Source organism: Podarcis pityusensis, assembly GCF_964106645.2.
Source record: "Podarcis pityusensis genome assembly, chromosome: 4".
Lineage (NCBI taxonomy): Eukaryota > Metazoa > Chordata > Lepidosauria > Squamata > Lacertidae > Podarcis > Podarcis pityusensis.
Window position 1 is genome coordinate 80,882,456 of NC_138027.1, and position 17,356 is coordinate 80,899,811.

Genomic DNA, 17,356 nt, shown 5'->3' on the forward strand with positions numbered 1-17,356 from the left:
GGGGCATAGAAATTCGTTCATTTTTTCCCTTCAAAATAATAATAAATAATAATAATAATAATAATATAATAATAAATTTTATTTATATCCCGCCCTCCCCAGCCAAAGCCGGCTAACATCAAATCTATAACACATTAACATAAAATCAGACAATCAATTAAAATCCATCCTCAAATCAGATCAGGATCAGAATAAAATCCAATCAGATGGCAACCCGCAGATTAGGGTTGGGGACCTTAAATGCTCACCAGGCCCAACTGTTTGTGCTGAACTTATATGGGCCTGTGAGAAAAATTGGGAGGCCACTTTCATGCAAGTTCTTATGAAAGGGGAGAGGGAGTCAGACTGAACCCCGACCAAAGGCCTGGCAGAACAGCTCCGTCTTGCAGGCCCTGCGGAAAGATGTCAAGTCCCGCAGGGCCCTAGTCTCTTGTGACAGAGCGTTTCACCAGATTGGAGCCGCAGCCAAAAAAGCCCTGGCTCTAGTTGAGGCCAGCCTAACCTCTCTGTGGCCTGGGACCTTCAGGATGTTTTTATTTGAAGACCGTAAGTTCCTCTGTGGGACATACCAGGACATACCCCCACAAGGTCTGAGGGACAGTGGACCGACCCCCTGCTGAATAAATTTGCTGACCCCTGTTCTACACAGAGTCTTTCAAGGTTCTTCCAAAACCTCCCACTCTTGAATAGACTGGCTGGCAGGGAGCCTTTCCCAATTTTAATACAACCAAATTTCCAGCATCTCCTGTTCATGCATCACATGAAACTGCAGAGCGAGGCGTATCTTCCGACATGTCAAAAGTGCCAATGAAATGGGTAAACAAGAATTTTATGTTAGATTAAGAAAACCGCAGCAGCGATTTGAGCTAATGAAGATAACAGGTGACATACGTGGCTTTCATCTCCAGGCTTTTAATTACTATATGCATAGTTTCAATAGGAATCTTGCCTGGTTAGGTTGTGGGAGTTCTGACATAGCTAGTGCAGTAACAGCGTAGGTGTTAGAAGTACAAAATTTAGTATACTCCTCTAACCACTCCTATCTCTGCCGGAAATCATTGGGGCTTGCTTCTGGATTGATGTGGCTAGGACTGCTCTTTGATAATGTACCCTACCTGTGTTTCTTTGGAAGTAAGTTTTACTGGGTTTAATGAAGCCTACTCCCTAATTAAGCGTCTTTAAGATTGTAGCTGTGCAGTGCAAACCTTACTGAGAAGGGAAGATCCGCTGTGTTCATTGAGGTTTACTCCCCACTGAATGTGTCCACAATTGCAGCAGCACGGTAGTGCTTGATATTACTAAGATAAATAATATTACTAATAGTTGTGGGATCCATAAAGGTAAAGGTAAAGGTAAAGGTAAAGGGACCCCTGACTGTTAGGTCCAGTCGCGGATGACTCTGGGGTTGCGGCGCTCATCTCACTTCACTAGCTGAGGGAGCTGGTGTACAGCTTCTGAGTCATGTGGCCAGCATGACTAAGCCACTTCTGGTGAACCAGAGCAGTGCACGGAAACACCGTTTACCTTCCCGCCGAAGCAGTGCCTATTTATCTACTTGCACTTTGATGTGCTTTTGAACTGCTAGGTTGGCAGGAGCTGGGACCGAGCAACAGGAGCTCACCTTGTTGCGGGGATTCGAACTGCCGACCTTCTGATTGGCAAGCCCTAGGCTCTGTGGTTTAGACCACAGCGCCACCCGCATCCATAGCCAGTATCAAATCTAGACCCAGATCTATGTATAGGTATCTGCCCATACACTGACACCTCTTTCAGTGCTGGTGGTTACCACTCCCCCACCCCCATCATTATCATGTTCTTAGATTTGTATTCTGCATTTCTTCCACCCTGGTGCCGAAGGCAGTGTACAGCTTGGTTCTCTGGTGGCATCTCATCCAGCTACTGACCTAGACCCAGATCTGTTTAGTTTCATCCTGTACCTTCAGGCAGCAGCCTGTACATACTGATGCTACCCACCAGAAAGAAGGGAGATAGTTTCCTCCTCCATGTGCTCTTGCCTATACTCACCTAAGGGAGAAAGAGACAGGACCAAAATGCTATTGTTCCTGACACACTGTGCCCACAATTGCTGGTGCCCAAGGAAGAAACAATGACCACTGTGGTCTTACGTTGATGCAGATCATAAGGAGGAAGAACTGCCCCTTCCATAAGGAGGAAGAATGTGCCTTCGCACAGTTGCGGTCCACCAGAATAAGAGAGAGAAAGAGAGAAAGGAAGGCTTCTGCTATACTAACTAGTGGTGTAGTGGTAAATTCCCTAATTACAAGTCCATTGTCTGCCCCCAGGGAGACCTTGCTTCCCAAGGGGCAAGCAACCATGTAGAGAATTTTTGAAAAACAAAGGAAGACTCCCCCCCTGTTGTCATAAAAGCTCATCTATTTTGAAGGACACCTTCTGTCCTAGGGCATAGCTTCCTGAGGGTAAGCTCCACTGAACTTTGTGACGCTTGCTTCTCACTTCGCAGGTTAATGTAATCTGAAGCTTTTAATCGGAAATGCAAACAAACCTGCAATGAAGTGCCATGAGGTGAATTGCTAGTGTAAATAGAAACATCATCAAATAAAAGTGCATGAAAGCCTTAGCAGTTCATTCACTTGTCAGGACTGGAGCATCCATCAGTTATCCTGTCACTCTCTAGCTGAAGATGTCATTGCTTCCGGAAAGCCATTCCAAAACCAAAGCGTTCCAAAACCAAGGCATACTTTCCCATAGAAAGTAATGCAAAAGCTATAAAACAGCAATTTAATATGAATTTTGCTATCTAACGAGACCACTGATCCATAAAATGAAAGCAATAAACACTGTACTGCAGTCACACAATCAATCAGTAACTGAACTGGGTTCCACACAGTCACACAAAAAAAGAGCCACAAAAACAAAAACGCAAAATAAATAGCAAAGACAGACAGACCTCAGCGTAAAACAGAAGTGTGGAAGAAGAGAAGAGAAGATTGGAAAAAGTTTAAAGACTATTTACAGAAATATTGTAAAATTAATGAATGCTAGAAAAATGTTGGAATGAAGCTACAGGCTTTAGTAGAAATGTTATAAGGAATTAAGCATAAATAGATTAACAGAGAATTAAAGGGAAAAATAAGGTTAAAATGTGTTAAGATAAATATAGGATGGAAAGCAGAGGAAGATGGAAAGGAATTGCTGAAACAACTAAATAGAAGTGGAATACAAAAAGGGAGGTGTGAGGAGGTCATGGAAATAAGGGAATGAAAGATTGAAATTACGTGATGTGTTTTAAATGGTTTTTGTTTTGTTTTCTTAGTTTAAATTGTTTTTGTTTTGTTTTGTTTTGTTTAGTGCTAGTTATTGTTTTTGTATTGTATTGTATTGTCTATTTTCTTTCTCTATGCATGTTCAAATTGTTGGAAAGTAATAAATATCATTTTAAAAAAACAAAACACAGAAGTGTGGCACTCAAATCGGAAGCGTAACACTCAAAACGGAGCATGTTTGGCTTCCGAAAAAAAGTTTGCAAACCGGAACACTTACTTCCAGGTTTGAAGTGTTTGGGTTCAAAGTTGTTTGAGTACCAAGGTACCACTGTATACACTTCCATAATGAAAAAGAATTATGATGAAATAAATAAAATGCTGTCACAAAATACAAATACATATAGTTTGCATTTATTTAAAACAGCTGAAATTTGATTTTAATGATGGATAGTTGAATAGCATTATGTAAGATGCATGGATGGGAACAAGGCAGAATAAAATTATGGGAGATGATCCAAATAGGGATGAATCGAAGTTTTCTACATTGAGAATTATTTCCCAGAAGTAGCTGATCATCTCTCTTCCCACAGCAATGCAAATGTAACATTATTGCATTTTCCTTAGCAAAACTGCACACTGCTTCTGTTTACAAGCAGTTAATCTTTATAAAAATGATTGCTGCCACCTTGTGGAGATTTAGCTGAAGAAATAAATGCATACAGCAGCAAGTAGCATTTTAGATTAAAACACAAACTGATTAAGAAAAAGAAGACGACACAGGTCATTTGAACTGCTCAGATTCCAATGAAGGCAATAGAATCTGTATTCCTGTGTGATATGCTAAAAAAACAACCTCAAAACATCCTGCAGAAATAAGGCTCCAAGGTTGTCACATTGAAGCAAGCAAAATGACAGGAAGGTTCGTCCTTACACATGAGAGATATCAAATGTAAAAACTACTCCTGAGAGCTCCACTGAATCTAACCGAAGTACACATACAAACAGGTATGCATTTGGGAAATCCCATATTCTGCGTTTATCCACTGCTGAGTAATAAGCAGAACACGACAGGCTAAGATTTTCACCATTGTCGTTCTGGGGAAAGCTACATATCCTGTAAAGGTAAAGGTAAAGTCATGGCCAACTCTGGGGTTGCGGCGTTTTTCTCACTTTATTGGCTGAGGGAGCCAGCGTACAGCTTCCGGGACATGTGGCCAGCATGACTAAGCCGCTTCTGGCAAACCAGAGCAGCACACAGAAACGCCGTTTACCTTCCGCCAGAGCGGTATCTATTTATCTACTTGCACTTTGCTGTGTTTTCGAACTGCTAGGTTGGCAGGAGCAGGGACCAAGCAATGGAAGCTCACCCCGTTGCAGAGATTCGAACCGCTGACCTTCTGATCGGCAAGTCCTAGGCTCTGTGGTTTAACCCACAGCGCCACCCGCGTCCCTACATATGCTGAGTTTCATGCAATTGCTAAAGTCTGAGGGATTGTGGCTGGAAAAAAGTGGCAGCATAATTTTGTGTGCAGCACAGTACAGATCCAAAAGGCTGGAGGTGCACAGAAATACGGTATAGCCAAATTCCTACTCGATATGTCATTTCAGTTTGGGAGCCTTGTTCACATGACCAAACAGGGGGACTCTGTACTTGGGTATGGAAGGTCTGACTGTGAGTAGTCCCGCTCTTCTGCAGTGTGTGTGCATGCAACCTGTAGGAAAATGCTGTGTCTCGTTATTCATCCGGATAAGTGTGTGCCACTTTTCAACAGAAGGAAGATGCTGACTCGTTCCATTAAAATTCCTTTCCTAAGGTATTGTTTACACTTTGCAAATCTCTAGAAAAATTATTGGCAGTACGATACCTCTATCTAGGAACTCTAGTGGCTGCAACCATGCAACAGATGGCAAATTCCATGTTATTTGCCAGATTCTTAGAAGAGTCTCTGCTTTCATATAAGAATGGACATGTTTGCCAGGAACAGCCTTAGAAAGTTTACATGATTAAAAAGGGGTTTTGGAATGAGGCTTCTGATAAGCAAAGGCAACATTACTTCAGTACCCACCCATGTAAATTCCTGTCCTCCTCAGCATTATATTAGTACCAAATCTGATATGGTGACACTATCTCAAATAAGCCATGAAGGTACAAAACCAAGAAAATGGTCTGAAGACATATAAGTAATAAGTACCTTATCTACAGGGACGCGGGTGGCGCTGTGGGTAAAACCTCAGTGCCTAGGACTTGCTGATCATAAGGTCGGCAGTTCGAATCCCCGCGATGGGGTGAGCTCCCGTCATTCAGTCGCAGCTCCTGCCCACCTAGCAGTTCGAAAGCACCCCTAAGTGCAAGTAGCTAAATAGGTACCGCTTTATAGCGGGAAGGTAAACGGCGTTTTCGTGTGCGGCACCGGTGCTGGCTCTCCAGTTGCAGCTTTGTCACGCTGGCCACGTGACCCGGAAGTGTCTTTGGACGGCGCTGGCTCCTGGCCTCTTGAGCAAGATGAGCGCGCAACCCTAGAGTTGGTCATGACTGGCCCGTACGGGCAGGGGTACCTTTATACTTCAATAATTGTATGTCTTGCTATACCATATTGGGGAAAGTAAATAAAAATTCACTGTGACTGGTTGCAATGATAATTCCCATCTGTTGCAAGTGGTGTTAGGTTAAGTGTTATTGAAGTCGTCTTGGTTTATTTGAAGTTGCCCATGGCTTTCTACCTTTCTGTCCACCTTCCAGTGGCCACAAGATGGCCACTGTGTGCTACTTGAGCTTCTGCAACCGTGTGCTTGTTATGCGGAACAACAATGTCTCCATCATTTGTCATCTTGCCCTGTGAAGTAGCAGTTAGAATGAAATACAGTGGTACCTCGGGTTAAGAAGCTTAATTCGTTCTGGAGGTCCGTTCTTAACCTGAAACTATTCTTAACCTGAAGACCACTTTAGCTAATGGGGCCTCCTGCTGCTGCCACGCAATTTCTGTTCTCATCCTGAAGCGATGTTCTTAACCCGAGGTACTATTTCTGGGTTAGCAGAGTCTGTAACCTGAAGCGTCCGTAACCTGAAGCAAATGTAACCCGAGGTACCACTGTACATTGACTGGCCCAAATTTACCTAGTGAGCTTCATTTGAACGAAGGTAGCTCTGGTTCCACAGTCACCACTATTCACTGAACCAAGATTCGTGGTTGCAGTGAAGAACTGTAAAGTCTGATTGGCAATGTAATATAGAAACTGGTTATCACAGTATTTTAACAGTGCATTTATGAATATTCAGCACAGCATGCATAGATAGAATGTTTTTATTTCATTTTTGGATGACATGACCAGGATGGTTACAACAACAAATAAACTTTGACTTTGACTTAATTCTGCTTGCATTCTGCTCAGCTTCTCTTCACCCTGCCCTTATTTTTTCTACTGAGGCTAGCTAATTTTCCTTGATTCCCACTTATTTTATCATTACAGACCTTTCCTGCTTTCCTGCATAGCTTCAATATCACCCTCCCATTGTCCATTCTCCTTTCCTTTGGCTTCCCTGACACTGAGTACCCACTTCACTAATAGAGGGAGTGGTAATTATGAGGATCATTATCATTAAACAGAACCATCATCTTAAACAAATGGGTAGTATAATTACAGGCATAATGAAAGAGAGACTTCATGAATGTGATGTCTTGTCAGGAAAGAAAACAAATCTTGAATCACAGGTATCATTTTCCCAACTTCATTGAACCCAGGAGCAGTAGATCAATGCTGTTTGTGAAAACAGAGGGCCCAGGGAGGTATGATTAATTATGCTTCTTCTTGGAGGATGCCAGAATTGATTAATGGATAGGATAAATGGCAGAACGATTCACCTCCTGCAGGTCGAAGTGGCTGTACAAAACTGTAATCAACACGTTGGATGCTGGGCTTGACTCAGCAGTTACCCAATTTCAAAAGAAAGTAGACTTGAAAATGTCAGTTACACCGAGTTGTGTAAGGAAATTCTTGCCATCCTTTTCTTCCATTAGTGGACAAATTCCATTTTTTTGTATACACTCAGTTTTTGTAACATCTCAAGTTTCCTTTAAAAGGTGGGCTTCGACATTTACACAAACACATTCACTCCACTCCAGCCACAATATTTAGTGGATAACTTTTATTCAGTCTAAAACACCTAGATTCAAAACTCAGATTTAAATCCATAGACCTGCTGCCTGGCTTTGGGCAAGTTACTAGTCCTCCGTCTCATTCCCTTATCAGTACAATGGAAATAATTGCAGCAGGCTAGACAGAGTCCGATGGACTGCAAGAAGATCAAACCTATCCATTCTGAAGGAAATCAGCCCTGAAGGACAGATCCTGAAGCTGAGACTCCAATACTTTGGCCACCTCATGAGAAGAGAAGACTCCCTGGAAAAGACCCTGATGTTGGGAAAGATGGAGGGCACAAGGAGAAGGGGACGACAGAGGACGAGATGGTTGGACAGTGTTCTTGAAGCTACCAGCATGAGGTTGACCAAACTGCGGGAGGCAGTGGAAGACAGGAGTGCCTGGCGTGCTCTGGTCCATGGGGTCACGAAGAGTCGGACACGACTAAACAACTAAACAACAACAAGACAAATACCCTTGCTCAGAAGTAGCATTTTGCAATCCAGGACAGAGCTGTGACTATGTCAATAATTTGGGAAGGCTGTGATTTCCAAGCCTCAGAACCAATATAGTTGGTGTGTGTGTGTGTGTGTGTGTGTGTGTACAGTTCTGGGTGGGTTTTCCCCCCAGAGCAGCAGTGATTACATCACCCACCAGATCACCAGAGTAATTGATGAACCCAGCTTGCCCTGGTACATGAATGTAATAATAAGGTTTTCAGGTTTGAATATTGTTTGCAGCTGATTATCCTAGATCAGGGTTTCCCAAACTTGGGTGTCCAGCTGTTTTTGGACTACAATTCCCATCGTCCCTGATCACTGGTCCTGCTAACTAGGGATGATGGGAGTTGTAGTCCAAACACAGCTGGAGACATAGTTTGGGAAACACTGTCCTAGAGGAAGTGAGGAAAAGAAGAAAATAATAGTAGAGCAGAGGCTGGATACTGGTTTCTTTTTCTTTGATGGGGTTCCCACTTCACTTCAGCAGTTGAAATGGTGACACTTTTATGCGAGATTGGTCTGAATTTATTTAAAAAGCCAGGGGGTGCATTTCAGTTATCTGAAGTCAGAATTACCTCATGGCGGATAAGCAATATGGACCCATGTCTGCTTAGCTAAAGTCCAATATGCTAACCACTACACTAACAGGTGGCAGCTCACTATTCGGTAATACAATGGTACCTTGGGTTACATACGCTTCAGGTTACAGACTCCGCTAACCCAGAAATAGTGCTTCAGATTAAGAACTTTGCTTCAGGATAAGAACAGAAATAGTGCTCTGGCAGCACGGCAGCAGCAGGAGGCCCCATTAGCTAAAGTGGTGCTTCAGGTTAAGAACAGTTTCAGGTTAAGAACGGACCTCCGGAACAAATTAAGTACTTAACCCGAGGTACCACTGTAGTCTGCTGATCCTAATAAATGGGATATTATGCTACACAATGATACAGAATGCTCTCTCTCTCTCTCTGTTTGTGTATTAATACTGCATTTTTCACTTCCTTGAGGTGTGTGGCAATAGGGGGCTGTCACAATGAGCTCCTGTACTTAAGAATTTACATTACTCAGAAGCTGTAGCATATGTACTTGCCACTCGCCAAGATATGGCCTTGTTAACATTTTATGGCATGTGCTGATATGATAATTGGAGGCACATCCCTCCCACCAGCCCACTAAATCAGTCACGGAGTTCCTGTGCTGATTTTCATTGTTTAGGAAAGTTAGATCTGTCTATGGGATGCCAAAGCAGGCCCTATTGATGTAGAACGAGCTTCCTCTTTTCACCCAAATCCACCCCTGTCCGGACCTGCAGGAGTTTGCAAAGCATTTCATAGACAACAAAGAAGAAGAAGAGGAGTTCGGATTTGATATCCTGCTTTATCACTACCCGAAAGAGTCTCAAAGCGGCTAACATTCTCCTTTCCCTTCCTCCCGCACAACAAACACTCTGTGAGGTGAGTGGGGCTGAGAGACTTCAAAGAAGTGTGACTGGCCCAAGGTCACCCAGCAGCTGCATGTGGAGGAGCGGAGACGCGAACCCGGTTCACCAGATTACGAGTCTACCGCTCTTAACTACTACACCACACTGGAGCTTTTCATGTGCTTCCTAGTCTGACATGCTCTACACACACACACACACACACACACACACACACACACACGGAGATAATCATGGGAATTTACATGTTGATGTGTGATGGTTTTGCACGATGTTTTGTAACTTGCATTTTACACCTCTATGAAATTATAGACAAAAGTGTGTTAGAAATCTTTTAAGTAAATACTTTTTTGTGTGTAGGGGAATATTTGGTCCCTTTAAAATTGCTGAATTGCTGTTCGAACACTTTTCCATGCATATATTGCTACCACAGTGGTTCCATAAGTGTGGCTCGCCTCTTATTTCTAGTCAAGGAGACTGCACACGTGATCATCATATAACTGCATAGGCCAGGGTTAGTGAGTATATGGCTTCCCAGGGGCATATTGATCAGGTTTAATGGAAGTGATAGTCCAACAACTACTGGAGGCCCACAATTTCCCATCCCTGCTAGAGACAAAGGTAACCAAGGCTTTTTGGAAAATTAAGCCAGCGAAAAGCTTAGGCCAGCCTTTCTCAACCTGTGGGTCCCCAGATGTTGTTGAACTACAACTCCCGTCACCCCTAGCTAGCAAGGACAGAGCTCAGGAATGATGGGAGTTGTAGTCCAACAACATCTGAGGACCCACAGGTTGAGAACTGCTGGCTTAGGCAGTTAGGTGATAAATAGGTTGTATGTCTAAAGCTGCTCTCCTATACTGGAAACCTCCCATGTTTTGCTGTACATTTATCAAGTGTTAGTTGTCTTGTTTGAATTATGGTGCTGGAGGAGACTTTTGAGAGTCCCATGGACTGCAAGAAGATCAAACCTATCCATTCTTAAGGAAATCAGCCCTAAGTGCTCACTGGAAGGACAGATCCTGAAGCTGAGGCTCCAATACTTTGGCTACATCATGAGAAGACAAGACTCCCTGTAAAAGACCCTGATGCTGGGAAAGATGGAGGGCACAAGGAGAAGGGGACAACAGAGGACGAGATGGTTGGACAGTGTTCTCGAAGCTACCAGCATGAGTTTGACCAAACTGCGGGAGGCAGTGGAAGACAGGAGTGCCTGGCGTGCTCTGGTCCATGGGGTCACGAAGAGTCGGACACGACTAAATGACTAAACAACAACAAGTTGTCTTGTACACCAGCCTTTCCCAACCTGGTGACTCTAGATGTTTAGGGTTGTGCTGACTGGGGAGCACCAGGTTGGGAAAGGCTGTTCAATATCATTCTGATTTCAGTTAGCCTGCTGGCTCCAGTTTTCCTGTTGCTTCTCTGGTTATCTACGAGGAGTCCAGGGAAACAGCTCAGAACCAATATATGGTTCTGCTATAGTCTAATGCTACCACATGGGGCTATTTTTGAAGTAGACTCCTATATCTGCTAAGCTGGCTGTGTTGGACGGGTCTCATAAGAAGAGATGGCGTCTGAGCCTTCTGCATAGGGCTGACTTTCCAGCAGTTGGATCACTCACATGATCTTTTTCTGCTTAGAAACACACAGGAGGGATCTCTTTGTGACAGCTATACTATTGGATTAGGATTGGCTGAGTGGTGCAGAGAATAGGAGATCCACAAAAATGCCTCCGTAAGCTCCAGGAAGTGCAAAATATGTGGGGAGGCAGGAGAGGGGGTATGGCTTTGAGATTTTGAGGAAGAAAGTTTGTGCAACATGTGAGTTGTGCTCTAAAGGAGCAGGTGCCGCAGTATCTAGTGCAATCATAAAACCCCCCAACATAACCTGTTAACTTCAAAATACTATGCCTATAACATACATGTAGGGACGCGGGTGGCTAAACCACAGAGCCTAGGACTTTCTGACCAGAAGGCCGGCGGTTCGAATCCCCGCGACGGGGTGAGCTCCCATTGCTCGGTCCCTGCTCCTGCCAACCTAGCAGTTTGAAAGCTCGTCAAAGTGGAAGTAGATAAATATGTACCACTCCAGTGGAAAGGTAAACGGCATTTCCGTGCGCTGCTCTGGTTTGCCAGAAGCGGCTTAGTCATGCTGGCCACATGACCTGGAAGCTGTACACCGGCTCCCTCGGCCAACAAAGCGAGATGAGCACCGCAACCTCAAAGTCAGCCATGACTGGACCTAATGGTCAGGGGTCCTTTTACCTTTACCTTTAACATACATGTATCTCATAGAAGCCTGCACACAGCCTTATTTCCAAAGCCCTTTTCCCCCCTGACAGCTACAGATGAACAGAGCACTGACGTATTAGCACTGAATAAACATTTTCACAATTGCTGCCTTTGCAGAGAGTGTTTCCAAAATAAGCAGCCCAGCAGCACAGAAAGGGACAGACTACAAATGCTAGATACTGCCTTCTCAATGAATGACAATTATGAAAACATTATTTTTCTCAAGCAAGCATTCGTGATGTAATAAACAGATTACGATATATGGTGACTTGAGAACAACGATAACTAAGCTGTTCGTGGGAAGTTCTCCCAAGAACAGTATTTTTTTTAAAAATTGGTCCCTGTTTTGCGAAAGCCCATTATCCTGCAAGATAATTGTAGGCACTTCACATTTTGACTCCCTTATGGGCCTATTCGCTCTAGTTAGACCTTTAAAAAAAAAGGGGGGGGGGAATTAACAGTGAAAAAGGAACAGTGCTTGCCTGAGAAACCACTTTAAATGCCGCATCTAGTATTGTCAGCCCCCTGCAGTGAACTTCGTAGAATAACAGCAGGTCGTGAATCTCAGACAAACGCAGAAATCAAATGGCCTTTTTATCTATTATGCCTCATTCCTATTAAAAGCAGCTTAGCAGGTCAGGGAGGAACAGGGAGTAATGGCAGAAAAGTCGAGAGGGAAAGAGGAGTAGTATTTGCAACCAGTAACATTTAGGATAAACCACGAGTGTTAATTGTGGTGGGGAGCTGTTTTGGGAACTGAAAAGCAAGAAAGTTTTGGCTGAAAAGCAAAGCTCAAACACACTCCTTGGCCGTGGTGGTGGGAAATGCTAAAATATTTTATTCAGTTTTCTGGTTCAGTGTTAAGAAGCAGGGAAATGGTTTTCTTTAAATGCAATAACCTTTTCTTCTTTATGTTTTACAATACAGTCAAATCAGCAAGGCCTTAGAAAAGAACACAGTAGGAGGGCAGGTAGCAGCGGGGTGCAGTGGGCGAAATGGGGAGTTCACGTTAACATTTTTCTCTAGCTCTCCAGAGCAGATTATTGTAGCTCGAGGCAAGGGAGGTATACTGTTTGCTTTGACTCTCTAAAAACTATTTGTGTGATTTAAAACGGACAATACTGATGTGGAGTCATCAGCTACATAATGACTGTTCCCAAAGAAAAGAGGAAAAAACGAGATAACCTGCATGCATAAGGATAAGCTTGTTACAGTCAAGGCTGCAACAATACATTCAAAGCTGTAGCTGCTGGAAGCTGTAAAAATAAACAAGGTGGGTGCATTAATATTTGTGGACCCCAGTCAGTTCTTCCATTTTCCTAGTGAAATTTCCATTTATTAAGGCTACAATATGAAATAATAAAAGTATTTTACTTGTGTTCCTGTGCTGCAAAGGCAGCGGGGGGGGGGGGTAACAAATTAGGCAGAGCTGGCTCTGAAAATATCCATGTCTGAAAGCTCAAGGGTTTCTCTCCCCCCCACCCCAATTTCCTTCCAGAAGCTTTCAGAGGAAGTACAAATAGTATTTTGGATCCTGGCCCAGACAATGGATGTGAGATAAGTGATCACCAATGAATTACTAAGAAAAAAACGGTGCTTCTAATATAAAAAATATCTTGTTGGGAATCTGAGGCGAGATACTCACGTAGCGGAAGTTGCCCCCAGTTCTAGTCACCACAGAGAGGCAACTTAAGGTCCAAAATAATTTACTGCTGCAGAAGATTAGGCTTCAGTAATACAGTTACAGACACTGGTATATACATACAGTTTGTAGGCTTTGCATATACAGATACAGATATGTACAAGTATGAAGTATCTCTGTTGCTCCAGCAATTCAAAATGTAATACAGACTCTGTCGCTTCTCAGGACTGACCCTGACACACTTCACAAGGCCCTAGACCCAATGAGCTGGCATGCCTTAAATCACATATAGAGATGGCACTGGACCATTGCCATAGCAACTGGCTCGGCTGACCTTGCACTGGTTGACTTACCTCAGATTATGAGGTGAACTGTGCTCATGAAGGAAATTAACCAATTCCTCCGCGTCCAGTTCCTCCAACGGGAACATAGTATGCTTTGGGGCAGCAGTGGAGGAACTCCAGCCCATGGGCCAAATGAGGCATTTGCAGGAGTCCTGTTTCAGTCCTTGAGGCCATTTTGTCCACACCATGCTTCCCTTCCCAGTACCTGATGTCATGTGTGAAAGACATGGCTGCAAAGGAGCAAAGCCTTGCTGCTAGGATCCGCAGCATTGCTTACACTGACTGGCAGTGAAGAGCATCAGGGAATTCAAATCCCTGTCTCTAGGGATGCCTGGGGACTTGCAGGGGGTGTTGTTTATACTGCTGGGACTGACCAACTTGGGTGCTGTGGAATCACGGTGTGTGTTAGGATAGGTGCAAGAGAGTGTCCCGCTCACTGGACATTCATCAGCTCTTCTGCATAGGGGAGGCATGTGGGCATCATCATTGGCAGCTGGTGGTGGGTTATGGAGGGATTTCCACAGATGTTGGGTCATCTCTGCTGTTTGGGGATTTTCTGGTTCTGTATTTTTTCTTGTCCCTCTTGAGCTGAGCGCACAAGATACAGCAGCTCTTCTGCCAGCACAGTGGCAGCAAATCTCTGTTCCTGGTGTAACTAAGCCATAGGATTGCTCTGCCCATTCCAAACTATAAAGCTGTAGGTTATCCAATCTCAGTTCCAATTTGCAAATCACAGGGGCATGATCAGATCACACTCGCACCCTGAGGGATAAATATATCAAATTATCTATGAATTTTTTGGACATGAAAATGTAATCATATTGCAGAAATGATTTATATATTTCTAAATAGAATGAGAAGTCTTGAGCTGTTGGATGTATCCATTGCTATGCATCTATTAACTCCAATCTACTTACACACTATTAACCACCTTAACATTTCTATTAATAATTTGCCACCATTCCCCCCCCCCACTCCATTTTGTCTTTTTTTTGCCAGGTTGCATCACCGTCCTGAATTACCCTTTAGTTACTAATTGTCCCTCTTGGAGTTGCTCCAGTAATTTGTTTATTTATCTATTTATTTTAAGAGGATTAGCCGGCGAAATGTTGCATGAATCTCATTTGGAATATATCCAGAACTGAGAGTCCCTCCCCCCCAACTTTGATAATTTCCCTTAGTAAAGAGAAATTGGCAGTTATCATCAGCTTTTGTTTCCAAAACAAATAAAAATGCTTTCTGAAGACAGTTAAGTCTCTGCTTTTGTTTTTATCTAGGCCCCATCTACACTATCCATTTAAAACGGTATCATGCCACATTATACAGTCATGGGTTTGTCCAAAGAATCATGGGAACTGTACTTTTTTTAGAGGTGCTGAGTTCTCCAGAGACCCCTATTCTCCTCACAGAGCTACAATTCTGAGTGGTTTGGCAGTGAACTCAAGAAGGAATTCTGGAAATTTCAGCTCTCTCAGGGAGCAGGGGTTTCCTAACAACTCACAGCGCCCTTACAAAAACGTCCATGCCTGGGATTCTTTGGGGGAACCCCTGGCTGCTAAAAGTGGTAAGATACTGCTTTAATTGTATAGTGCAGATTGGGCCCTAGATAAAAACTGCAAAATTTAAGGTCAGCAAGGCAGTAGCAGGGCTTTGGCACTATTGGCAGTTTTGTGGTTGTGAGTTTGAATCCAGACAACTTGAAACATCATCATCATCATCATCATCATCATTAACATAGCATATGATTATTATATATTTTTAAAGGGTTTAATCATGGGTCATGTAGCTGAGTCAGTGGTGGAGCCTTCAAAGTCCTGCTGGACTGGCAGACATTCTTGGACTTCTGGACACTGGCAGTGAAACACTGCTTTCTAGACAGTGTCCTGGTCAGCCAGTTTAAGATGCAGCCACCCACCTTCTGGCAGCATTTCCTGGGAAGTTTTCCATTCCTATTATTATAGCCAGTCATTCTGTTGATGAATATATAACCTAGTTGAAATGACTCATGGAGGAACAGACACCATTCTGGCAAGATCATCTCATTTGCATAATAAGTGTCAATACACTCATTATGTGAATGAGACACACAGAAATGAAAGCAAACATGAGGAAAGGTAGTAAAAACAGTTTCAATTTAGCTCCCATCTTTTGTTTTAATGGCTCCTCTCTTGCATGTATTCAATTCCATGGGATTTCACAGCAGTGGTCCAAACTGGTGGCTTCAAATTTTCTGGTGCTTATCATTGCACTTCACATATTTCTAGTATATACACCCTATCTGGCAGAAAATAACAGCCCCTTTTGTATTTTAAGACTATGATTAGGTCTGGCATAATCACCAACAATAATCAATGTTAATAAAGTAATAATAACTATGAGAACTGATGTAGCTTAGTTGCTAAGTGACCAAGATGTGACTTAAAAAGTCACTGGCATGAATCTTCCCTCTGCTATGAATCAGTGCAGGTCAGTTTTGGATCACATCATTTGCAAGCACCCACATTGCACTATGTCTGAGCGTAATTTAATCCTTGCCACAGCATCATCATTCCTGGTGGAATTGTTAAAGGTTGCTGGGCTAGGACTGGAGAGAGACAGGTTGTCAAGGACTGGCTGGGTGAGGAAGAGTGGCAGGAATCACTGGCTCAAGAGCCCCCCACAGGGAGGGCACAGAAGGCAACGACTTAGATCCCAGATCCTGGTGGTGGGGACAAGCTGGGAAGTATTAGAAGTCCAAGGAGGGGACAAGCTAGGAGGTACTAGATGCAGGAAGCACGAAGGATATAAACGCAATCAACAAACTAAACAATACATAAAGACACCACTATCTCAAATGAGCTCCCTTCCAAGGAAACCTAACCCAAGGCACTGAGATCTCTCAATGCTCAGAAACTGGGATCATCCAATCATACCCAATGTAAAACTGCAGTAGAATTGGCAACCACTTTGAAGAAGCGGCCTCGTCTGTCATTCGTGGCAATCGCAAACATTGATTCATGCAGACACAAAAGGGGAAGCTTGATAGTGTGCGTGTGTGTGTGTTACCATTACACACGATAAAAAGAAACCAATTTCTGGTATAAGAGGAAGGTGTGCCTTAATTTTATTTATTTTTAAAAATGTCCCACCTATTGGAAATTTGGGTGGGGGGTGGGGGGATGACAACGATCTTAATACAAAGAGCCTTGATAGGTTCAATGTGTACTTCCTTGAGTGCACTTGATCCAATGACAAAGATGACACATTCCTTCTGAGGTTTGTTTCAGAGTATGAGCCTGATTACTAACTCCATATTTCTTTTGAATTGATGCTTCAAGAGATATCAGGTTTCTTAAAAAATTAATCCATGTGCATGCCGTGAGCCAACCACGATGTGCAGGACAGGGAGGTTTAAACCTCTGCTACCTCCCCCAATACAGGGTGAGGGGTGGGTACTTTACACAGGATGCCAAGTTTTCCTGTTTGGATAGACATTTGGCTTAAATCAGGGATGGGGAACTTGTTCCAGATGTTCCTACATCTCACATTAGCATCAGGTATCATGGCCAATGGACAAGTGAAGTGAAGGCCCAAGACAGGTGTTGATCATGATGTGAGCTGCGCACAGGTGGTCTGAAGCGAGCAAGCTACCACCATTCCTGTGGAGCCTCCTGTTATTGAGACAAACATGCAAGCTAGGCAAATACATTTTTGGGCTGTGACCTTTACACATCTTCCGTCCCGAAATCGTGGGGTGGTAAAAAGCTATTTTGGCACCTGTTCCAC